Raw genomic sequence first — 26,916 nt, forward strand, 5'->3', positions numbered from 1 at the left:
GTAGGAATCATGGTCTAATTGGTCTAGCCAGCTATCTAAACTGGTAGGAATCATGGTCTAATTATGTTAATTGGTCTAGCCAGCTATCTAAACTGGTAGGAATCATGGTCTAATTATGTTAATTGGTCTAGCCAGCTATCTAAACTGGTAGGAATCATGGTCTAATTGGTCTAGCCAGATATCTAAACTGGTAGGAATCATGGTCTAATTATGTTAATTAGTCTAGCCAGCTATCTAAACTGGTAGGAATCATGGTCTAATTATATTAATTAGTCTAGCCAGCTATCTAAACTGGTAGGAATCATGGTCTAATTGGTCTAGCCAGCTATCTAAACTGGTAGGAATCATGGTCTAATTATGTTAATTAGTCTAGCCAGCTATCTAAACTGGTAGGAATCATGGTCTAATTATGTTAATTAGTCTAGCCAGCTATCTAAACTGGTAGGAATCATGGTCTAATTATGTTAATTAGTCTAGCCAGCTATCTAAACTGGTAGGAATCATGGTCTAATTATGTTAATTAGTCTAGCCAGCTATCTAAACTGGTAGGAATCATGGTCTAATTATGTTAATTAGTCTAGCCAGCTATCTAAACTGGTAGGAATCATGGTCTAATTATGTTAATTAGTCTAGCCAGCTATCTAAACTGGTAGGAATCATGGTCTAATTATGTTAATTAGTCTAGCCAGCTATCTAAACTGGTAGGAATCATGGTCTAATTATGTTAATTAGTCTAGCCAGCTATCTAAACTGGTAGGAATCATGGTCTAATTATGTTAATTAGTCTAGCCAGCTATCTAAACTGGTAGGAATCATGGTCTAATTATATTAATTAGTCTAGCCAGCTATCTAAACTGGTAGGAATCATGGTCTAATTGGTCTAGCCAGCTATCTAAACTGGTAGGAATCATGGTCTAATTATGTTAATTAGTCTAGCCAGCTATCTAAACTGGTAGGAATCATGGTCTAATTGGTCTAGCCAGCTATCTAAACTGGTAGGAATCATGGTCTAATTATGTTAATTGGTCTAGCCAGCTATCTAAACTGGTAGGAATCATGGTCTAATTATGTTAATTGGTCTAGCCAGCTATCTAAACTGGTAGGAATCATGGTCTAATTGGTCTAGCCAGATATCTAAACTGGTAGGAATCATGGTCTAATTATGTTAATTAGTCTAGCCAGCTATCTAAACTGGTAGGAATCATGGTCTAATTATATTAATTAGTCTAGCCAGCTATCTAAACTGGTAGGAATCATGGTCTAATTGGTCTAGCCAGCTATCTAAACTGGTAGGAATCATGGTCTAATTATGTTAATTAGTCTAGCCAGCTATCTAAACTGGTAGGAATCATGGTCTAATTGGTCTAGCCAGCTATCTAAACTGGTAGGAATCATGGTCTAATTATGTTAATTGGTCTAGCCAGCTATCTAAACTGGTAGGAATCATGGTCTAATTATGTTAATTGGTCTAGCCAGCTATCTAAACTGGTAGGAATCATGGTCTAATTGGTCTAGCCAGATATCTAAACTGGTAGGAATCATGGTCTAATTATGTTAATTAGTCTAGCCAGCTATCTAAACTGGTAGGAATCATGGTCTAATTATGTTAATTAGTCTAGCCAGCTATCTAAACTGGTAGGAATCATGGTCTAATTGGTCTAGCCAGCTATCTAAACTGGTAGGAATCATGGTCTAATTATGTTAATTAGTCTAGCCAGCTATCTAAACTGGTAGGAATCATGGTCTAATTATGTTAATTGGTCTAGCCAGCTATCTAAACTGGTAGGAATCATGGTCTAATTATGTTAATTGGTCTAGCCAGCTATCTAAACTGGTAGGAATCATGGTCTAATTGGTCTAGCCAGATATCTAAACTGGTAGGAATCATGGTCTAATTATGTTAATTAGTCTAGCCAGCTATCTAAACTGGTAGGAATCATGGTCTAATTATATTAATTAGTCTAGCCAGCTATCTAAACTGGTAGGAATCATGGTCTAATTGGTCTAGCCAGCTATCTAAACTGGTAGGAATCATGGTCTAATTATGTTAATTAGTCTAGCCAGCTATCTAAACTGGTAGGAATCATGGTCTAATTGGTCTAGCCAGCTATCTAAACTGGTAGGAATCATGGTCTAATTATGTTAATTGGTCTAGCCAGCTATCTAAACTGGTAGGAATCATGGTCTAATTATGTTAATTGGTCTAGCCAGCTATCTAAACTGGTAGGAATCATGGTCTAATTGGTCTAGCCAGATATCTAAACTGGTAGGAATCATGGTCTAATTATGTTAATTAGTCTAGCCAGCTATCTAAACTGGTAGGAATCATGGTCTAATTATGTTAATTAGTCTAGCCAGCTATCTAAACTGGTAGGAATCATGGTCTAATTGGTCTAGCCAGCTATCTAAACTGGTAGGAATCATGGTCTAATTATGTTAATTAGTCTAGCCAGCTATCTAAACTGGTAGGAATCATGGTCTAATTATGTTAATTGGTCTAGCCAGCTATCTAAACTGGTAGGAATCATGGTCTAATTATGTTAATTTATTCTAGCCAGCTATCTAAACTGGTAGGAATCATGGTCTAATTATGTTAATTAGTCTAGCCAGCTATCTAAACTGGTAGGAATCATGGTCTAATTATGTTAATTAGTCTAGCCAGCTATCTAAACTGGTAGGAATCATGGTCTAATAATGTTAATTCTAAACTGGTAGGAATTGGTCTAGCCAGCTATCTAAACTGGTAGGAATCATGGTCTAATAATGTTAATTGGTCTAGCCAGCTATCTAAACTGGTAGGAATCATGGTCGAATTATGTTAATTGGTCTAGCCAGCTATCTAAACTGGTAGGAATCATGGTCTAATAATGTTAATTGGTCGAGCCAGCTATCTAAACTAGTAGGAATCATGGTCTAATTATGTTAATTAGTCTAGCCAGCTATCTAAACTGCTAGGAATCATGGTCTAATAATGTTAATTGGTCTAGCCAGCTATCTAAACTGCTAGGAATCATGGTCTAATTATGTTAATTAGTCTAGCCAGCTATCTAAACTGGTAGGAATCATGGTCTAATTATGTTAATTAGTCTAGCCAGCTATCTAAACTGGTAGGAATCATGGTCTAATTATGTTAATTAGTCTAGCCAGCTATCTAAACTGGTAGGAATCATGGTCTAATTATGTTAATTAGTCTAGCCAGCTATCTAAACTGGTAGGAATCATGGTCTAATTATGTTAATTAGTCTAGCCAGCTATCTAAACTGGTAGGAATCATGGTCTAATTGGTCTAGCCAGCTATCTAAACTGGTAGGAATCATGGTCTAATTATGTTAATTAGTCTAGCCAGCTATCTAAACTGGTAGGAATCATGGTCTAATTATGTTAATTGGTCTAGCCAGCTATCTAAACTGGTAGGAATCATGGTCTAATTATGTTAATTTATTCTAGCCAGCTATCTAAACTGGTAGGAATCATGGTCTAATTATGTTAATTAGTCTAGCCAGCTATCTAAACTGGTAGGAATCATGGTCTAATTATGTTAATTAGTCTAGCCAGCTATCTAAACTGGTAGGAATCATGGTCTAATAATGTTAATTGGTCTAGCCAGCTATCTAAACTGGTAGGAATCATGGTCTAATAATGTTAATTGGTCTAGCCAGCTATCTAAACTGGTAGGAATCATGGTCGAATTATGTTAATTAGTCTAGCCAGCTATCTAAACTGGTAGGAATCATGGTCTAATAATGTTAATTGGTCTAGCCAGCTATCTAAACTGGTAGGAATCATGGTCTAATTATGTTAATTAGTCTAGCCAGCTATCTAAACTGCTAGGAATCATGGTCTAATAATGTTAATTGGTCTAGCCAGCTATCTAAACTGCTAGGAATCATGGTCTAATTATGTTAATTAGTCTAGCCAGCTATCTAAACTGGTAGGAATCATGGTCTAATTATGTTAATTAGTCTAGCCAGCTATCTAAACTGGTAGGAATCATGGTCTAATTATGTTAATTAGTCTAGCCAGCTTTCTAAACTGGTAGGAATCATGGTCTAATTATGTTAATTAGTCTAGCCAGCTATCTAAACTGGTAGGAATCATGGTCTAATTATGTTAATTAGTCTAGCCAGCTATCTAAACTGGTAGGAATCATGGTCTAATTATGTTAATTAGTCTAGCCAGCTATCTAAACTGGTAGGAATCATGGTCTAATTATGTTAATTAGTCTAGCCAGCTATCTAAACTGGTAGGAATCATGGTCTAATTATGTTAATTAGTCTAGCCAGCTATCTAAACTGGTAGGAATCATGGTCTAATTATGTTAATTAGTCTAGCCAGCTATCTAAACTGGTAGGAATCATGGTCTAATAATGTTAATTGGTCTAGCCAGCTATCTAAACTGGTAGGAATCATGGTCTAATAATGTTAATTGGTCTAGCCAGCTATCTAAACTGGTAGGAATCATGGTCGAATTATGTTAATTAGTCTAGCCAGCTATCTAAACTGGTAGGAATCATGGTCTAATTATGTTAATTTATTCTAGCCAGCTATCTAAACTGGTAGGAATCATGGTCTAATTATGTTAATTAGTCTAGCCAGCTATCTAAACTGGTAGGAATCATGGTCTAATTATGTTAATTTATTCTAGCCAGCTATCTAAACTGGTAGGAATCATGGTCTAATTATGTTAATTAGTCTAGCCAGCTATCTAAACTGGTAGGAATCATGGTCTAATTATGTTAATTTATTCTAGCCAGCTATCTAAACTGGTAGGAATCATGGTCTAATTATGTTAATTAGTCTAGCCAGCTATCTAAACTGGTAGGAATCATGGTCTAATTATGTTAATTTATTCTAGCCAGCTATCTAAACTGGTAGGAATCATGGTCTAATTATGTTAATTAGTCTAGCCAGCTATCTAAACTGGTAGGAATCATGGTCTAATTATGTTAATTTATTCTAGCCAGCTATCTAAACTGGTAGGAATCATGGTCTAATTATGTTAATTTATTCTAGCCAGCTATCTAAACTGGTAGGAATCATGGTCTAATTATGTTAATTTATTCTAGCCAGCTATCTAAACTGGTAGGAATCATGGTCTAATTATGTTAATTAGTCTAGCCAGCTATCTAAACTGGTAGGAATCATGGTCTAATTATGTTAATTTATTCTAGCCAGCTATCTAAACTGGTAGGAATCATGGTCTAATTATGTTAATTAGTCTAGCCAGCTATCTAAACTGGTCGGAATCATGGTCTAATTATGTTAATTTATTCTAGCCAGCTATCTAAACTCAGTGATCATGGTTGAATTACCATATTCTGTTACATTTCTCTCCTCCCCATGGCAAAATGTGTAGAATTTCATGAAATTAACTCTAAAACGTAAATCGTTTATCTCCGCAGTCAAGAGCGGGTGGGGGGCACATTTTTCTCTCTCACAGGTGGGTACGCAGACCTGCCTCTTATGACGACTTCAGAATTATTGTGGCCTTCCATCAACGTTGGCCCTCCCTGCAATTATATAGATATATAGCTTCATAGATCCAAAACGAGTCGACTCTGTTATATGGAGAGACGCCACGAGTGTAAACGGTGACGGTTGATCTATGCATTCTATTTCTATGTATCAGAGTTCAACGATACAGTAGGCTAAAACAAGAGATCACAGTAGCCTTTATGGTCGTTGTTACGTCCTGACCTTTGTTCCTTTGTTATGTTTCTTGTTTAGATTGGTCAGGGCGTGAGTTGGGGTGGGCATTCTATGTGTTTGTTCTATGTTTTGTATTTCTGTGTTTGGCCTGGTATGGTTCCCAATCAGAGGCAGCTGTCGATCGTTGTGTCTGATTGAGAACCATACTTAGGCAGCCTGTTCTCCCACTTGTGGGTAGTTGTTTTCTGTGTCTGTGTTTTACCAAACAGAACTGTTTCGGTTTTCATTTATTTCTCTTGTTCTTCTGTTTTCTGTGTTCAGTTATATTCTGGACACTTACCAACGCTACGCATTGGTCCGATACATTGTTCTGATACATTGTTCTGATACATTGTTCTGATACATTGTTCTGATACATTGTTCCGATACATTGTTCTGATACATTGTTCTGATACATTGTTCTGATACATTGTTCTGATACATTGTTCTGATACATTGTTCTGATACATTGTTGCGATACATTGTTCTGATACATTGTTCTGATACATTGTTCTGATACATTGTTCTGATACATTGTTCTGATACATTGTTGCGATACATTGTTCTGATACATTGTTCTGATACATTGTTCTGATACATTGTTCTGATACATTGTTCTGATACATTGTTGCGATACATTGTTCTGATACATTGTTCTGATACATTGTTCTGATACATTGTTGCAATACATTGTTCTGATACATTGTTCTGATACATTGTTCTGATACATTGTTCTGATACATTGTTCTGATACATTGTTGCGATACATTGTTCTGATACATTGTTCTGATACATTGTTCTGATACATTGTTCTGATACATTGTTCTGATACATTGTTCTGATACATTGTTCTGATACATTGTTGCGATACATTGTTCTGATACATTGTTCTGATACATTGTTCTGATACATTGTTCTGATACATTGTTCTGATACATTGTTCTGATACATTGTTCTGATACATTGTTCTGATACATTGTTCTGATACATTGTTGCAATACTGTCACGTTCTGACCTTTATTTTCTGTGTTTTGTGTTTAGTTAGTATGGTCAGGGCGTGAGTTGGGTGGGCAGTCTATGTTTGTTTGTCTAGGTTTTGGGAATTTCTATGTTTCGGCCTAGTATGGTTCTCAATCAGAGGCAGGTGTCATTAGTTGTCTCTGATTGAGAATCATACTTAGGTGGCCTGGGTTTCACTGTGTGTTTGTGGGTGATTGTTTCCTGTCTTCGTGTATGCACCAGATAGGACTGTAATTTGAGTTTTCACGTTTTCTTGTTTTGTTAGTTTGTTCATGTGTACCTTAAAACATTAAAGAAGTACCATGGAAAATTACCACGCCGCGTATTGGTCCTCTGATCCGTTTCGCCTCTCCTCTTCGGAAGAAGAGGAGGAAACTCGTTACAGAATCACCCACCACAATCGGACCAAGCGGCGTGGTAAAGGACAGCGACAGCAGCAGCAGCAGCAACAACAGCGGCCAGCATCACAGGAGGAATGGACATGGGAGGATGTATTGGACGGCAAGGGTTGCTACACCTGGGAGGAGATCCTGGCGGGAAAGGATCGCCTTCCATGGGAACAGGTGGAGGCAGCTAGGAAAGCAGAGGCAGCCGGAGAGAGGAGCTGGCAATGTGAGGAGCCAGCACGGCAGTGCGACAGGTACGAGAGGCAGCCCCAAATTTTTTTTTTGGGGGGCACACGAGGGGTGGTACTAAGCCAGGTAGCAGACCTGAGCTCACTCCTCGTGCTTATGATAAGCAGCGCATTACTGGTCAGGCACCGTGTTATGCGGTTGAGCGCACGGTGTCGCCAGTGCGTGTCCATAGCCCGGTGCGCTATAGGGCAGCCCCGAGAGTGCCATGCGAGTGTGGGCATTGAGCCAGGGCGTATGGTGCCTGCTCAGCGGGTCTGGTCGCCGGTACGCAGTCTTGGTCCAGGTTATCCTGCGCCGGCTCTGCGTGCTGTGTCTCCCGGGCGCTGGGAGGGTGCAGTGCGTCCTCTGCCTGCGCTCCGCTCGTACCGGGCAACTGTGGGAGTGGAGCCTAGGGGAGAGGTGCGTGTAGTAAGCACTAGATCTCCCGTGCTTACCCACAGCCCGGTTCAACCTGTGCCTGCACTCTGGAGGGTCCGGGCTCGAGTAGTTGTCCAGCCTGGGGAAGTGGTGCCAAGGTTGCGCACCAGAGCTCCAGTGCTCCCCACAGCCCGGTCTTTCAGGCTCCTCCTAACACCAAGCCTCCTGAAAGTCTCCCCAGCCTGGTAGTTCCTGTGGCAGCCCCACGCACCAGGCTGTCTTTCAGTCTCCTCCCTGCAGGTGCTCCCGCCTGTCCGGCGCCGCTGCCGGAGCCTCCCGCCTGTCCGGCGCCGCTGCCGGAGCCTCCCGCCTGTCCGGCGCCGCTGCCGGAGCCTCCCGCCTGTCCGGCGCCGCTGCCGGAGCCTCCCGCCTGTCCGGAGCCTCCCGCCTGTCCGGCGCCGCTGCCGGAGCCTCCCGCCTGTCCGGCGCCGCTGCCGGAGCCTCCCGCCTGTCCGGCGCCGCTGCCTGAGCCTCCCGCCTGTCCGGCGCCGCTGCCGGAGCGTCCCGCCTGTCCGGCGCCGCTGCCTCCTGTAGCAGCTCCACGCACCAGGCTGTCTCTCTGTCTCCTCTCTGCAGGTGCTCCCGCCTGTCCGGCGCCGCTGCCGGAGCCTCCCGCCTGTCCGGCGCCGCTGCCAGAGCGTCCCGCCTGTCCGGCGCCGCTGCCGGAGCCCCTCAGCCCAGAGGCGCCAGAGCCCCTCAGCCCAGAGGCGCCAGAGCCCCTCAGCCCAGAGGCGCCAGAGCCCCTCAGCCCAGAGGCGCCAGAGCCCCTCAGCCCAGAGGCGCCAGAGCCCCTCAGCCCAGAGGCGCCAGAGCCCCTCAGCCCAGAAGCGCCAGAGCCCCTGTCCCTCTGTCCAGAGCCCCTGTCCCTCTGTCCAGAGCTTCTGCCCCTCTGTCCCGAGCTGCCCCTCTGTCCAGTGGGGTCATTGAGAGGGGTTGCCATGGTGAGAAAGCCACGGAGGTGGACAAAGACAATGGTGAAGTGGGGTCCGCGTCCCGCGCCAGAACCGCCACCGCGGACAGATGCCCACCCAGACCCTCCCCTATAGGTCAAGGTTTTGCGGCCGGAGTCCGCACCTTTGGGGGGGGGGTACTGTCACGTTCTGACCTTTATTTTCTGTGTTTTGTGTTTAGTTAGTATGGTCAGGGCGTGAGTTGGGTGGGTAGTCTATGTTTGTTTGTCTAGGTTTTGGGAATTTCTATGTTTCGGCCTAGTATGGTTCTCAATCAGAGGCAGGTGTCATTAGTTGTCTCTGATTGAGAATCATACTTAGGTGGCCTGGGTTTCACTGTGTGTTTGTGGGTGATTGTTTCCTGTCTTCGTGTATGCACCAGATAGGACTGTAATTTGAGTTTTCACGTTTTCTTGTTTTGTTAGTTTGTTCATGTGTACCTTAAAACATTAAAGAAGTACCATGGAAAATTACCACGCCGCGTATTGGTCCTCTGATCCGTTTCGCCTCTCCTCTTCGGAAGAAGAGGAGGAAACTCGTTACAAATACATTGTTCTGATACATTGTTCTGATACATTGTTGCAATACATTGTTCTGATACATTGTTCTGATACATTGTTCTGATACATTGTTCTGATACATTGTTCTGATACATTGTTCTGATACATTGTTGCAATACATTGTTGCAATACATTGTTCTGATACATTGTTGCAATACATTGTTCTGATACATTGTTGCAATACATTGTTCTGATACATTGTTGCAATACATTGTTCTGATACATTGTTGCAATACATTGTTCTGATACATTGTTGCAATACATTGTTCTGATACATTGTTGCAATACATTGTTCTGATACATTGTTGCAATACATTGTTCTGATACATTGTTGCAATACATTGTTCTGATACATTGTTGCGATACATTGTTCTGATACATTGTTCTGATACATTGTTCTGATACATTGTTGCAATACATTGTTGCAATACATTGTTCTGATACATTGTTGCTCTACATTGTTGCTCTACATTGTTGCTCTACATTGTTCTGATACATTGTTCTGATACATTGTTGCTGATACATTGTTCTGATACATTGTTCTGATACATTGTTGCAATACATTGTTCTGATACATTGTTGCAATACATTGTTCTGATACATTGTTGCAATACATTGTTCTGATACATTGTTGCGATACATTGTTCTGATACATTGTTCTGATACATTGTTCTGATACATTGTTGCTGATACATTGTTGCAATACATTGTTCTGATACATTGTTCTGATACATTGTTGCGATACATTGTTGCGATACATTGTTCTGATACATTGTTGCAATACATTGTTCTGATACATTGTTGCAATACATTGTTCAATACATTGTTCTGATACATTGTTCTGATACATTGTTCTGATACATTGTTGCGATACATTGTTGCGATACATTGTTCTGATACATTGTTCTGATACATTGTTCTGATACATTGTTTCAATACATTGTTCTGATACATTGTTCTCATACATTGTTCTGATACATTGTTCCATGCCCCAGGACTACCTGACATGATGATTCCTTGCTGTCCCCTACCAGAAATAAACATATTTATAACTGTAGCCATACAGGAAATACACATATTTATAACAGTAGCCATGCAGGAAATACACATATTTAAAATAGTAGCCATACAGGAAATACACATATTTATAACAGTAGCCATACAGGAAATACACATATTTATAACTGTAGCCATACAGGAAATACACATATTTATAACAGTAGCCATGCAGGAAATACACATATTTAAAATAGTAGCCATACAGGAAATAAACAGGACCGTGCCCCAGGACTACCTGACATGATGACTCCTTGCTGTCCCCAGTCCACCTGGCCATGCTGCTGCTCCAGTTTCAACTGTTCTGCCTTGTTATTATTCGACCATGCTGGTCATTTATGAATATTTGAACATCTTGGCCATGTTCTGTTATAATCTCCACCCGGCACAGCCAGAAGAGGACTGGCCACCCCACATAGCCTGGTTCCTCTCTAGGTTTCTTCCTAGGTTTTGGCCTTTCTAGGGGGGTTTTCCTAGCCACCGTGCTTCTACACCTGCATTGCTTGCTGTTTGGGGTTTTAGGCTGGGTTTCTGTACAGCACTTTGAGATATCAGCTGATGTACGAAGGGCTATATAAATAAATTTGATTTGATTTGTTCCGATACATTGTTCCATTGTTCCGATACTCCTCGTCAGAGGAAGAAGAAAATCGTTACAGCCTTTACAATAAGCCCAATTCTGATTGGATGGCGTGTCGCTGCTGTGGTAGCCGTGCTGGTTAAGTGTGCCTCTACATATATCAGTGACGCGTCACCAGCAAAGCACCATCACAGCATCACAGCTGTCATTTCTCTTTCCTTATTTGAGCTGTTCTAGCTATAATATGGACCAAATAGGGCTATCTTCTGTTTACCACCCCTACCATATCAATTTACTATAGACTGTAGCCTTTACAGAGGAACCCTGTCAGTCTGCTTTCTGATCCTATTATAATGGGGAGACTATAATTCTATGGTTGAATTCTATACTCACTAAGTGGCTCTAGATGAAAGCGTCTGCTAAATGACCCAACGTGTGTGTTGTGCTACTGTGTGTGTGAAGCGAATTCACTTGGGGAGGAGGGGACGTACATGACAACTCAAGATCAAACACAAAATATGACTTTCTGTATCAGAGGAAGGAAGCAGGTTCAGGAGACCAGCAGGAGGACACACACACACACACACACACACACACACACACACACACACACACACACACACACACACACACACACACACACACACACACACACACACACACACACACACACACACACACACACTCTAACCTAAATAATATTAAACCCAGACATTTCCTAAATAATACCTATTGAATCAGAGGAAGGAAAGGGTTCAGAGGCTCAGCAGGAGGACACACACACACACTTAAACACACACACACAAACACACACACTTACATAAACTTATACACACAAACACACACGCGTACACACACACACACACACACACTGGGACTGGGGTCATGTGTCAGTACATGGACCCTGCTTTCATAAGTCCATTGTCTTACGTAGGGAAACAATGACCCCCTCAGCATGTAACAACAAACATTCTCCCATGGCTCAGCTACACTGAACAGAATATAAAGGCATAATGGCTCAGCTACACTGAACAGAATATAAAGGCATAATGGCTCAGCTACACTGAACAGAATATAAAGGCATAATGGCTCAGCTACACTGAACAGAATATAAAGGCATAATGGCTCAGCTACACTGAACAGAATATAAAGGCATAATGGCTCAGCTACACTGAACAGAATATAAAGGCATAATGGCTCAGCTACACTGAACAGAATATAAAAGCATAATGGCTCAGCTACACTGAACAGAATATAAAGGCATAATGGCTCAGCTACACTGAACAGAATATAAAGGCATAATGACTCAGCTACACTGAACAGAATATAAAAGCATAATGGCTCAGCTACACTGAACAGAATATAAAGGCATAATGGCTCAGCTACACTGAACAGAATATAAAGGCATAATGGCTCAGCTACACTGAACAGAATATAAAGGCATAATGACTCAGCTACACTGAACAGAATATAAAGGCATAATGGCTCAGCTACACTGAACAGAATATAAAGGCATAATGGCTCAGCTACACTGAACAGAATATAAAGGCATAATGGCTCAGCTCCACTGAACAGAATATAAAGGCATAATGGCTCAGCTACACTGAACAGAATATAAAGGCATAATGGCTCAGCTACACTGAACAGAATATAAAGGCATAATGGCTCAGCTACACTGAACAGAATATAAAGGCATAATGGCTCAGCTACACTGAACAGAATATAAAGGCATAATGGCTCAGCTACACTGAACAGAATATAAAGGCATAATGGCTCAGCTACACTGAACAGAATATAAAGGCATAATGACTCAGCTACACTGAACAGAATATAAAGGCATAATGGCTCAGCTACACTGAACAGAATAAAAAGGCATAATGGCTCAGCTACACTGAACAGAATAAAAAGGCATAATGGCTCAGCTACACTGAACAGAATATAAAGGCATAATGACTCAGCTACACTGAACAGAATATAAAGGCATAATGGCTCAGCTACACTGAACAGAATATAAAGGCATAATGGCTCAGCTACACTGAACAGAATATAACGGCATAATGGCTCAGCTACACTGAACAGAATATAAAGGCATAATGACTCAGCTACACTGAACAGAATATAAAGGCATAATGACTCAGCTACACTGAACAGAATATAACGGCATAATGGCTCAGCTACACTGGTTTTCTGATCCACACCAGATACTGACTGGGTTTCTGATCACACCAGATACTGACTGGTTTTCTGATCCACACCAGATACTGACTGGTTTTCTGATCACACCAGATACTGACTGGTTTTCTGATCACACCAGATACTGACTGGTTTTCTGATCCACACCAGATACTGACTGGTTTTCTGATCCACACCAGATACTGACTGGTTTTCTGATCCACACCAGATACTGACTGGTTTTCTGATCCACACCAGATACTGACTGGTTTTCTGATCCACACCAGATACTGACTGGTTTTCTGATCACACCAGATACTGACTGGTTTTCTGATCCACACCAGATACAGACTGGTGTTCTGATCCACACCACATACTGACTGGGTTTCTGATCCACACCAGATACTGACTGGTTTTCTGATCACACCAGATACTGACTGGTTTTCTGATCCACACCAGATACTGACTGGTTTTCTGATCCACACCAGATACTGACTGGGTTTCTGATCCACACCAGATACTGACTGGGTTTCTGATCCACACCAGATACTGACTGGGTTTCTGATCCACACCAGATACTGACTGGTTTTCTGATCCACACCAGATACTGACTGGTGTTCTGATCCACACCAGATACTGACTGGTGTTCTGATCCACACCAGATACTGACTGGTGTTCTGATCCACACCAGATACTGACTGGTTTTCTGATCCACACCAGATACTGACTGGTTTTCTGATAACACCAGATACTGACTGGTTTTCTGATCACACCAGATACTGACTGGTGTTCTGATCCACACCAGATACTGACTGGTGTTCTGATCCACACCAGATACTGACTGGTTTTCTGATCCACACCAGATACTGACTGGTTTTCTGATCCACACCAGATACTGACTGGTTTTCTGATCCACACCAGATACTGACTGGTTTTCTGATCCACACCAGATACTGACTGGTGTTCTGATCCACACCAGATACTGACTGGTGTTCTGATCCACACCAGATACTGACTGGTTTTCTGATCCACACCAGATACTGACTGGTTTTCTGATCCACACCAGATACTGACTGGTTTTCTGATCCACACCAGATACTGACTGGGTTTCTGATCCACACCAGATACTGACTGGGTTTCTGATCCACACCAGATACTGACTGGGTTTCTGATCACACCAGATACTGGCTGAGTTTCTGATCACACCAGATACTGACTGGTTTTCTGATCCACACCAGATACTGACTGGTGTTCTGATCCACACCAGATACTGACTGGTTCTCTGATCACACCAGATACTGACTGGTTCTCATCCACACCAGATACTGACTGGTTTTCTGATCCACACCAGATACTGACTGGTTTTCTGATCACACCAGATACTGACTGGTTTTCTGATCACACCAGATACTGACTGGTTTTCTGATCCACACCAGATACTGACTGGTTTTCTGATCCACACCAGATACTGACTGGTTCTCTGATCACACCAGATACTGACTGGTTCTCATCCACACCAGATACTGACTGGTTTCTGATCACACCAGATACTGACTGGTTTTCTGATCACACCAGATACTGACTGGTTTTCTGATCCACACCAGATACTGACTGGTGTTCTGATCCTCACCAGATACTGACTGGTTTTCTGATCCACACCAGATACTGACTGGTTTTCTGATCACACCAGATACTGACTGGTTTTCTGATCACACCAGATACTGACTGGTTTTCTGATCCACACCAGATACTGACTGGTTTTCTGATCCACACCAGATACTGACTGGTTTTCTGATCCACACCAGATACTGACTGGTTTTCTGATCCACACCAGATACTGACTGGTGTTCTGATCCACACCAGATACTGACTGGTGTTCTGATCCACACCAGATACTGACTGGTTTTCTGATCCACACCAGATACTGACTGGTTTTCTGATCCACACCAGATACTGACTGGGTTTCTGATCACACCAGATACTGACTGGTTTTCTGATCCACACCAGATACTGACTGGTGTTCTCATCCACACCAGATACTGACTGGTGTTCTGATCCACACCAGATACAGACTGGTGTTCTCATCCACACCAGATACTGACTGGTTTCTGATCACACCAGATACTGACTGGTTTTCTGATCACACCAGATACTGACTGGTTTTCTGATCCACACCAGATACTGACTGGTGTTCTGATCCACACCAGATACTGACTGGTGTTCTGATCCACACCAGATACTGACTGGTGTTCTGATCCACACCAGATACTGACTGGTTTTCTGATCCACACCAGATACTGACTGGTTTTCTGATCACACCAGATACTGACTGGTTTTCTGATCACACCAGATACTGACTGGGTTTCTGATCCACACCAGATACTGACTGGGTTTCTGATCCACACCAGATACTGACTGGGTCTCTGATCCACACCAGATACTGACTGCTGTTCTGATCCACACCAGATACTAATAATAATAATAATAATAACCATACTGACTGGTTTTCTGATCACAACAGATACTGACTGGTTTTCTGATCCACACCAGATACTGACTGGTTTTCTGATCCACACCAGATACTGACTGGTGTTCTGATCCACACCAGATACTGACTGGTGTTCTGATCCACACCAGATACTGACTGGTTTTCTGATCCACACCAGATACTGACTGGTGTTCTGATCCACACCAGATACTGACTGTTTTTCTGATCCACACCAGATACCGACTGGTTTTCTGATCCACACCAGATACTGACTGGTTTTCTGATCCACACCAGATACTGACTGGTTCTCTGATCCACACCAGATACTGACTGGTTTTCTGATCCACACCAGATACTGACTGGTGTTCTGATCCACACCAGATACTGACTGGTGTTCTGATCCACACCAGATACTGACTGGTTTTCTGATCCACACCAGATACTGACTGGTTTTCTGATCCACACCAGATACTGACTGGTTTTCTGATCCACACCAGATACTGGCTGAGTTTCTGATCACACCAGATACTGACTGGTTTTCTGATCCACACCAGATACTGACTGGTGTTCTGATCCACACCAGATACTGACTGGTTCTCTGATCACACCAGATACTGACTGGGTTTCTGATCCACACCAGATACTGACTGGTGTTCTGATCACACCAGATACTGACTGGTTTTCTGATCCACACCAGATACTGACTGGTTTTCTGATCCACACCAGATACTGACTGGTTTTCTGATCCACACCAGATACTGACTGGTTTTCTGATCCACACCAGATACTGACTGGTGTTCTGATCCACACCAGATACTGACTGGTGTTCTGATCCACACCAGATACTGACTGGTTTTCTGATCCACACCAGATACTGACTGGTTTCTGATCACACCAGATACTGACTGGTTTTCTGATCACACCAGATACTGACTGGTTTTCTGATCCACACCAGATACTGACTGGTGTTCTGATCCTCACCAGATACTGACTGGTTTTCTGATCCACACCAGATACTGACTGGTTTTCTGATCACACCAGATACTGACTGGTTTTCTGATCACACCAGATACTGACTGGTTTTCTGATCCACACCAGATACTGACTGGTTTTCTGATCCACACCAGATACTGACTGGTTTTCTGATCCACACCAGATACTGACTGGTTTTCTGATCCACACCAGATACTGACTGGTGTTCTGATCCACACCAGATACTGACTGGTGTTCTGATCCACACCAGATACTGACTGGTTTTCTGATCACACCAGATACTGACTGGTTTTCTGATCCACACCAGATACTGACTGGGTTTCTGATCCACACCAGATACTGACTGGTTTTCTGATCCACACCAGATACTGACTGGTGTTCTCATCCACACCAGATACTGACTGGTGTTCTGATCCACACCAGATACAGACTGGTGTTCTCATCCACACCAGATACTGACTGGTTTCTGATCCACACCAGATACTGACTGGTTCTCTGATCACACCAGATACTGACTGGTTCTCATCCACACCAGATACTGACTGGTTTCTGATCACACCAGATACTGACTGGTTTTCTGATCCACACCAGATACTGACTGGTGTTCTGATCCACACCAGATACTGACTGGTGTTCTCATCCACACCAGATACTGACTGGTTTCTGATCACACCAGATACTGACTGGTTTTCTGATCCACACCAGATACTGACTGGTTTTCTGATCCACACCAGATACTGACTGGTTTTCTGATCCACACCAGATACTGACTGGTTTTCTGATCCACACCAGATACTGACTGGGTTTCTGATCCACACCAGATACTGACTGGTGTTCTCATCCACACCAGATACTGACTGGTTTCTGATCACACCAGATACTGACTGGTTTTCTGATCCACACCAGATACTGACTGGTTTTCTGATCCACACCAGATACTGACTGGTTTTCTGATCCACACCAGATACTGACTGGTGTTCTGATCCACACCAGATACTGACTGGTGTTCTGATCCACACCAGATACTGACTGGTGTTCTGATCCACACCAGATACTGACTGGTTTTCTGATCCACACCAGATACTGACTGGTTTTCTGATCACACCAGATACTGACAGGTTTTCTGATCACACCAGATACTGACTGGGTTTCTGATCCACACCAGATACTGACTGGGTTTCTGATCCACACCAGATACTGACTGGGTCTCTGATCCACACCAGATACTGACTGCTGTTCTGATCCACACCAGATACTAATAATAATAATAATAATAACCATACTGACTGGTTTTCTGATCACAACAGATACTGACTGGTTTTCTGATCCACACCAGATACTGACTGGTTTTCTGATCCACACCAGATACTGACTGGTGTTCTGATCCACACCAGATACTGACTGGTGTTCTGATCCACACCAGATACTGACTGGTTTTCTGATCCACACCAGATACTGACTGGTGTTCTGATCCACACCAGATACTGACTGTTTTTCTGATCCACACCAGATACTGACTGGTTTTCTGATCCACACCAGATACTGACTGGTTTTCTGATCCACACCAGATACTGACTGGTTCTCTGATCCACACCAGATACTGACTGGTTTTCTGATCCACACCAGATACTGACTGGTGTTCTGATCCACACCAGATACTGACTGGTGTTCTGATCCACACCAGATACTGACTGGTTTTCTGATCCACACCAGATACTGACTGGTTTTCTGATCCACACCAGATACTGACTGGTTTTCTGATCCACACCAGATACTGACTGGGTTTCTGATCCACACCAGATACTGACTGGGTTTCTGATCACACCAGATACTGACTGGGTTTCTGATCACACCAGATACTGACTGGTGTTCTGATCCACACCAGATACTGACTGGTGTTCTGATCCACACCAGATACTGACTGGTGTTCTGATCCACACCAGATACTGACTGGTTTTCTGATCCACACCAGATACTGACTGGTTTTCTGATCACACCAGATACTGACTGGGTTTCTGATCCACACCAGATACTGACTGGGTTTCTGATCCACACCAGATACTGACTGGTTTTCTGATCCACACCAGATACTGACTGGTGTTCTGATCCACACCAGATACTGACTGGTGTTCTGATCCACACCAGATACTGACTGGTTTTCTGATCCACACCAGATACTGACTGGGTTTCTGATCCACACCAGATACTGACTGGTGTTCTGATCCACACCAGATACTGACTGGTTTTCTGATCCACACCAGATACTGACTGGTTTTCTGATCCACACCAGATACTGACTGGTTCTCTGATCCACACCAGATACTGACTGGGTTTCTGATCCACACCAGATACTGACTGGTGTTCTGATCCACACCAGATACTGACTGGGTTTCTGATCCACACCAGATACTGACTGGTGTTCTGATCCACACCAGATACTGACTGGTGTTCTGATCCACACCAGATACTGACTGGTGTTCTGATCCACACCAGATACTGACTGGTGTTCTGATCCACACCAGATACTGACTGGGTTTCTGATCACACCAGACACTGACTGGTTTTCTGATCCACACCAGATACAGACTGGTTTTATGATCCACACCAGATACTGACTGGTGTTCTGATCCACACCAGATACTGACTGGTGTTCTGATCCACACCAGATACTGACTGGTGTTCTGATCCAGGTTGGCTGGTCCTCAGGTTTAATACTCATCACTACATCCTGTATCTAAAGGTTGGCTGGTCCTCAGGTTTAATACTCACCACTACATCCTGTATCTAAAGGTTGGCTGGTCCTCAGGTTTAATACTCATCACTACATCCTGTCTCTAAAGGTTGGCTGGTCCTCAGGTTTAATACTCATCACTACATCCTGTCTCTAAAGGTTGGCTGGTCCTCAGGTTTAATACTCATCACTACATCCTGTCTCTAAAGGTTGGCTGGTCCTCAGGTTTAATACTCATCACTACATCCTGTATCTAAAGGTTGGCTGGTCCTCAGGTTTAATACTCATCACTACATCCTGTCTCTAAAGGTTGGCTGGTCCTCAGGTTTAATACTCATCACTACATCCTGTATCTAAAGGTTCGCTGGTCCTCAGGTTTAATACTCATCACTACATCCTGTATCTAAAGGTTGGCTGGTCCTCAGGTTTAATACTCATCACTACATCCTGTCTCTAAAGGTTGGCTGGTCCTCAGGTTTAATACTCATCACTACATCCTGTATCTAAAGGTTGGCTGGTCCTCAGGTTTAATACTCACCACTACATCCTGTATCTAAAGGTTGGCTGGTCCTCAGGTTTAATACTCATCACTACATCCTGTATCTAAAGGTTGGCTGGTCCTCAGGTTTAATACTCATCACTACATCCTGTATCTAAAGGTTGGCTGGTCCTCAGGTTTAATACTCACCACTACATCCTGTATCTAAAGGTTGGCTGGTCCTCAGGTTTAATACTCATCACTACATCCTGTATCTAAAGGTTGGCTGGTCCTCAGGTTTAATACTCATCACTACATCCTGTATCTAAAGGTTGGCTGGTCCTCAGGTTTAATACTCACCACTACATCCTGTCTCTAAAGGTTGGCTGGTCCTCAGGTTTAATACTCATCACTACATCCTGTCTCTAAAGGTTGGCTGGTCCTCAGGTTTAATACTCATCACTACATCCTGTATCTAAAGGTTGGCTGGTCCTCAGGTTTAATACTCATCACTACATCCTGTATCTAAAGGTTAGCTGGTCCTCAGGTTTAATACTCATCACTACATCCTGTATCTAAAGGTTGGCTGGTCCTCAGGTTTAATACTCATCACTACATCCTGTATCTAAAGGTTGGCTGGTCCTCAGGTTTAATACTCATCACTACATCCTGTATCTAAAGGTTGGCTGGTCCTCAGGTTTAATACTCATCACTACATCCTGTCTCTAAAGGTTGGCTGGTCCTCAGGTTTAATACTCATCACTACATCCTGTATCTAAAGGTTGGCTGGTCCTCAGGTTTAATACTCATCACTACATCCTGTCTCTAAAGGTTGGCTGGTCCTCAGGTTTAATACTCATCACTACATCCTGTCTCTAAAGGTTGGCTGGTCCTCAGGTTTAATACTCATCACTACATCCTGTATCTAAAGGTTGGCTGGTCCTCAGGTTTAATACTCATCACTACATCCTGTCTCTAAAGGTTGGCTGGTCCTCAGGTTTAATACTCATCACTACATCCTGTATCTAAAGGTTGGCTGGTCCTCAGGTTTAATACTCATCACTACATCCTGTCTCTAAAGGTTGGCTGGTCCTCAGGTTTAATACTCATCACTACATCCTGTATCTAAAGGTTGGCTGGTCCTCAGGTTTAATACTCATCACTGCATCCTGTCTCTAAAGGTTGGCTGGTCCTCAGGTTTAATACTCATCACTACATCCTGTCTCTAAAGGTTGGCTGGTCCTCAGGTTTAATACTCATCACTACATCCTGTATCTAAAGGTTGGCTGGTCCTCAGGTTTAATACTCATCACTACTATCCTGTATCTAAAGGTTGGCTGGTCCTCAGGTTTAATACTCATCACTACATCCTGTATCTAAAGGTTGGCTGGTCCTCAGGTTTAATACTCATCACTACATCCTGTATCTAAAGGTTGGCTGGTCCTCAGGTTTAATACTCATCACTACATCCTGTATCTAAAGGTTGGCTGGTCCTCAGGTTTAATACTCATCACTACATCCTGTCTCTAAAGGTTGGCTGGTCCTCAGGTTTAATACTCATCACTACATCCTGTATCTAAAGGTTGGCTGGTCCTCAGGTTTAATACTCATCACTACATCCTGTATCTAAAGGTTGGCTGGTCCTCAGGTTTAATACTCATCACTACATCCTGTATCTAAAGGTTGGCTGGTCCTCAGGTTTAATACTCATCACTACATCCTGTCTCTAAAGGTTGGCTGGTCCTCAGGTTTAATACTCACCACTACATCCTGTCTCTAAAGGTTGGCTGGTCCTCAGGTTTAATACTCACCACTACATCCTGTCTCTAAAGGTTGGCTGGTCCTCAGGTTTAATACTCATCACTACATCCTGTCTCTAAAGGTTGGCTGGTCCTCAGGTTTAATACTCATCACTACATCCTGTCTCTAAAGGTTGGCTGGTCCTCAGGTTTAATACTCATCACTGCATCCTGTCTCTAAAGGTTGGCTGGTCCTCAGGTTTAATACTCATCACTACATCCTGTCTCTAAAGGTTGGCTGGTCCTCAGGTTTAATACTCATCACTACATCCTGTATCTAAAGGTTGGCTGGTCCTCAGGTTTAATACTCATCACTACATCCTGTATCTAAAGGTTGGCTGGTCCTCAGGTTTAATACTCATCACTACATCCTGTCTCTAAAGGTTGGCTGGTCCTCAGGTTTAATACTCATCACTACATCCTGTATCTAAAGGTTGGCTGGTCCTCAGGTTTAATACTCATCACTACATCCTGTATCTAAAGGTTGGCTGGTCCTCAGGTTTAATACTCATCACTACATCCTGTCTCTAAAGGTTGGCTGGTCCTCAGGTTTAATACTCACCACTACATCCTGTATCTAAAGGTTGGCTGGTCCTCAGGTTTAATACTCATCACTACATCCTGTATCTAAAGGTTGGCTGGTCCTCAGGTTTAATACTCATCACTACATCCTGTATCTAAAGGTTGGCTGGTCCTCAGGTTTAATACTCATCACTACATCCTGTATCTAAAGGTTGGCTGGTCCTCAGGTTTAATACTCATCACTACATCCTGTATCTAAAGGTTGGCTGGTCCTCAGGTTTAATACTCATCACTACATCCTGTATCTAAAGGTTGGCTGGTCCTCAGGTTTAATACTCATCACTACATCCTGTCTCTAAAGGTTGGCTGGTCCTCAGGTTTAATACTCATCACTACATCCTGTCTCTAAAGGTTGGCTGGTCCTCAGGTTTAATACTCATCACTACATCCTGTATCTAAAGGTTGGCTGGTCCTCAGGTTTAATACTCATCACTACATCCTGTATCTAAAGGTTGGCTGGTCCTCAGGTTTAATACTCATCACTACATCCTGTATCTAAAGGTTGGCTGGTCCTCAGGTTTAATACTCATCACTACATCCTGTATCTAAAGGTTGGCTGGTCCTCAGGTTTAATACTCATCACTACATCCTGTCTCTAAAGGTTGGCTGGTCCTCAGGTTTAATACTCATCACTACATCCTGTATCTAAAGGTTAGCTGGTCCTCAGGTTTAATACTCATCACTACATCCTGTCTCTAAAGGTTGGCTGGTCCTCAGGTTTAATACTCACCACTACATCCTGTATCTAAAGGTTGGCTGGTCCTCAGGTTTAATACTCATCACTACATCCTGTATCTAAAGGTTGGCTGGTCCTCAGGTTTAATACTCATCACTACATCCTGTCTCTAAAGGTTGGCTGGTCCTCAGGTTTAATACTCATCACTACATCCTGTATCTAAAGGTTCGCTGGTCCTCAGGTTTAATACTCACCACTACATCCTGTCTCTAAAGGTTGGCTGGTCCTCAGGTTTAATACTCACCACTACATCCTGTATCTAAAGGTTGGCTGGTCCTCAGGTTTAATACTCACCACTACATCCTGTCTCTAAAGGTTGGCTGGTCCTCAGGTTTAATACTCATCACTACATCCTGTATCTAAAGGTTAGCTGGTCCTCAGGTTTAATACTCATCACTACATCCTGTCTCTAAAGGTTGGCTGGTCCTCAGGTTTAATACTCATCACTACATCCTGTATCTAAAGGTTAGCTGGTCCTCAGGTTTAATACTCATCACTACATCCTGTATCTAAAGGTTGGCTGGTCCTCAGGTTTAATACTCATCACTACATCCTGTATCTAAAGGTTGGCTGGTCCTCAGGTTTAATACTCATCACTACATCCTGTATCTAAAGGTTGGCTGGTCCTCAGGTTTAATACTCATCACTACATCCTGTCTCTAAAGGTTGGCTGGTCCTCAGGTTTAATACTCATCACTACATCCTGTATCTAAAGGTTGGCTGGTCCTCAGGTTTAATACTCATCACTACATCCTGTCTCTAAAGGTTGGCTGGTCCTCAGGTTTAATACTCATCACTACATCCTGTATCTAAAGGTTGGCTGGTCCTCAGGTTTAATACTCATCACTACATCCTGTCTCTAAAGGTTGGCTGGTCCTCAGGTTTAATACTCATCACTACATCCTGTATCTAAAGGTTGGCTGGTCCTCAGGTTTAATACTCATCACTACATCCTGTATCTAAAGGTTGGCTGGTCCTCAGGTTTAATACTCATCACTACATCCTGTATCTAAAGGTTGGCTGGTCCTCAGGTTTAATACTCATCACTACATCCTGTCTCTAAAGGTTGGCTGGTCCTCAGGTTTAATACTCATCACTACATCCTGTATCTAAAGGTTGGCTGGTCCTCAGGTTTAATACTCATCACTACATCCTGTATCTAAAGGTTGGCTGGTCCTCAGGTTTAATACTCATCACTACATCCTGTATCTAAAGGTTGGCTGGTCCTCAGGTTTAATACTCATCACTACATCCTGTCTCTAAAGGTTGGCTGGTCCTCAGGTTTAATACTCATCACTACATCCTGTATCTAAAGGTTGGCTGGTCCTCAGGTTTAATACTCATCACTACATCCTGTATCTAAAGGTTGGCTGGTCCTCAGGTTTAATACTCACCACTACATCCTGTCTCTAAAGGTTGGCTGGTCCTCAGGTTTAATACTCATCACTACATCCTGTATCTAAAGGTTGGCTGGTCCTCAGGTTTAATACTCACCACTACATCCTGTCTCTAAAGGTTGGCTGGTCCTCAGGTTTAATACTCATCACTACATCCTGTCTCTAAAGGTTGGCTGGTCCTCAGGTTTAATACTCATCACTACATCCTGTATCTAAAGGTTGGCTGGTCCTCAGGTTTAATACTCATCACTACATCCTGTATCTAAAGGTTGGCTGGTCCTCAGGTTTAATACTCATCACTACATCCTGTCTCTAAAGGTTGGCTGGTCCTCAGGTTTAATACTCATCACTACATCCTGTATCTAAAGGTTGGCTGGTCCTCAGGTTTAATACTCATCACTACATCCTGTCTCTAAAGGTTGGCTGGTCCTCAGGTTTAATACTCATCACTACATCCTGTCTCTAAAGGTTGGCTGGTCCTCAGGTTTAATACTCACCACTACATCCTGTATCTAAAGGTTGGCTGGTCCTCAGGTTTAATACTCATCACTACATCCTGTATCTAAAGGTTGGCTGGTCCTCAGGTTTAATACTCATCACTACATCCTGTATCTAAAGGTTGGCTGGTCCTCATTAAAGTCCCCTAGATCACTTCACTATTCTCTTTTTGTTTACAGAGTTCTACTACACAAGTTTACAACTTACCTAATTACGTTGTTGAAGTATAAAAACATGAGTTACCAACCACATTCCTAGGGTTGGTTTAAATGTTGGAGGTTCCTTGGGTCTGCGCCAAATTAGGTAAATCCGCTTTTAGTTTTAATGCGCCTGCTGGATCAATTTGCAGAACTCATTATGATTGGATGTCCTGGTGCAGCTCAGGCAGCTTAGGGTGTTTATTATGAAGGACCACATAGCTGAGGAATGTAACAGTTCTTCTGTTGTGTTTTGTATTGATTGATGTTTTATCTGACATTGTAATTGGTGTTGAATTGCTGTGATCGGGGAACCTTTCAGAAAGAGACCCTGGTCTCAATGGGGTTTTAACCTGCATAAATAAAGAATGAAACATAATAATATATTCCCTATATAGTGCACTACTTTTGACCAGGGCCCATTGGCATTATATTCCCTATATAGTGAGAGGGGGATGGTGCAGAGAGGGGGGGATGGTACTACCTGGATTTACAGTTTACTGCCACTAGATGTCAGCAGTCTTTAGAAATTGTTTCAGGCTTGTATTCTGAAATATGAGGGAGTAAGACCAGGTTTTTGGATATCAAGAGGGAAATTATCGAACAAAACAAGCATTTATTGGGTAAATGGGAGTCTTGTGAGTGCAACCATATGAAGATCATCAAAGGTAAGTGATTCATTTTATCGCTATTTCTGACTTTTGTAACTCCTCTACTTGGCTGGTGATATTGTCCTCTGTAGGTCAGTTGGTAGGTGCTTGCAACATCGGCATAGTAGGTAGGATTTCCAGGACCACCCATACATCGTTGGTTAGAGCCTGTTGTATTCAGCATTTCACTGTGAGGTCTACTACACCTGTTGTATTCAGCATTTCACTGTAAGGTCTACTACACCTGTTGTTTTCAGCATTTCACTGTAAGCTCTACTACACCTGTTGTATTCAGCATTTCACTGTAAGCTCTACTACACCTGTTGTATTCAGCATTTCACTGTAAGCTCTACTACACCTGTTGTATTCAGCATTTCACTGTAAGGTCTACTACACCTGTTGTATTCATCATTTCACTGTAAGGTCTACTACACCTGTTGTATTCATCATTTCACTGTAAGGTCTACTACACCTGTTGTATTCAGTATTTCTCCGTAAGGTCTACTACACCTGTTGTATTCAGCATTTCACTGTGAGGTCTACTACACCTGTTGTATTCAGCATTTCACTGTGAGGTCTACTACACCTGTTGTATTCAGCATTTCACTGTGAGGTCTACTACACCTGTTGTATTCAGCATTTCACTGTGAGGTCTACTACACCTGTTGTATTCAGCATTTCACTGTGAGGTCTACTACACCTGTTGTATTCAGCATTTCACTGTAAGGTCTACTACACCTGTTGTATTCAGTATTTCACTGTAAGGTCTACTACACCTGTTGTATTCAGTATTTCTCTGTAAGGTCTACTACACCTGTTGTATTCAGCATTTCACTGTGAGGTCTACTACACCTGTTGTATTCAGCATTTCACTGTAAGGTCTACTACACATGTTGTATTCAGCATTTCACTGTAAGGTCTACTACACCTGTTGTATTCAGCATTTCACTGTGAGGTCTACTACACCTGTTGTATTCAGCATTTCACTGTAAGGTCTACTACACCTGTTGTATTCAGCATTTCACTGTGAAGTCTAATACACCTGTTGTATTCAGCATTTCACTGTGAGGTCTACTACACCTGTTGTATTCAGCATTTCACTGTAAGGTCTACTACACCTGTTGTATTCAGCATTTCACTGTCAGGTCTACTACACCTGTTGTATTCAGCATTTCACTGTAAGGTCTACTACACCTGTTGTATTCAGCATTTCACTGTAAGGTCTACTACACCTGTTGTATTCAGCATTTCACTGTAAGGTCTACTACACCTGTTGTATTCAGCATTTC

At 42.6% G+C, this 26,916-nt stretch overlaps 1 protein-coding gene and 1 long non-coding RNA gene across 2 annotated transcripts in view; both read left to right on the forward strand.

Annotated features, from left to right (window-relative positions):
- LOC127906127 (broad substrate specificity ATP-binding cassette transporter ABCG2-like) overlaps positions 1 to 26,916 on the forward strand; it is a 60,449-nt gene that overhangs the window by 9,742 nt on the left and 23,791 nt on the right. The gene's annotated exons all lie outside the window — the stretch shown is intronic.
- LOC127916414 (uncharacterized) overlaps positions 25,794 to 26,916 on the forward strand; it is a 1,834-nt gene continuing 711 nt past the window's right edge. Inside the window, exons 1-2 of the long non-coding RNA XR_008094936.1 lie at positions 25,794 to 25,822; positions 26,127 to 26,658. This is a non-coding gene — a long non-coding RNA (uncharacterized LOC127916414). The remainder of the gene's footprint in view (positions 25,823 to 26,126; positions 26,659 to 26,916) is intronic.

This window comes from Oncorhynchus keta, chromosome 35, assembly GCF_023373465.1.
Source record: "Oncorhynchus keta strain PuntledgeMale-10-30-2019 chromosome 35, Oket_V2, whole genome shotgun sequence".
Lineage (NCBI taxonomy): Eukaryota > Metazoa > Chordata > Actinopteri > Salmoniformes > Salmonidae > Oncorhynchus > Oncorhynchus keta.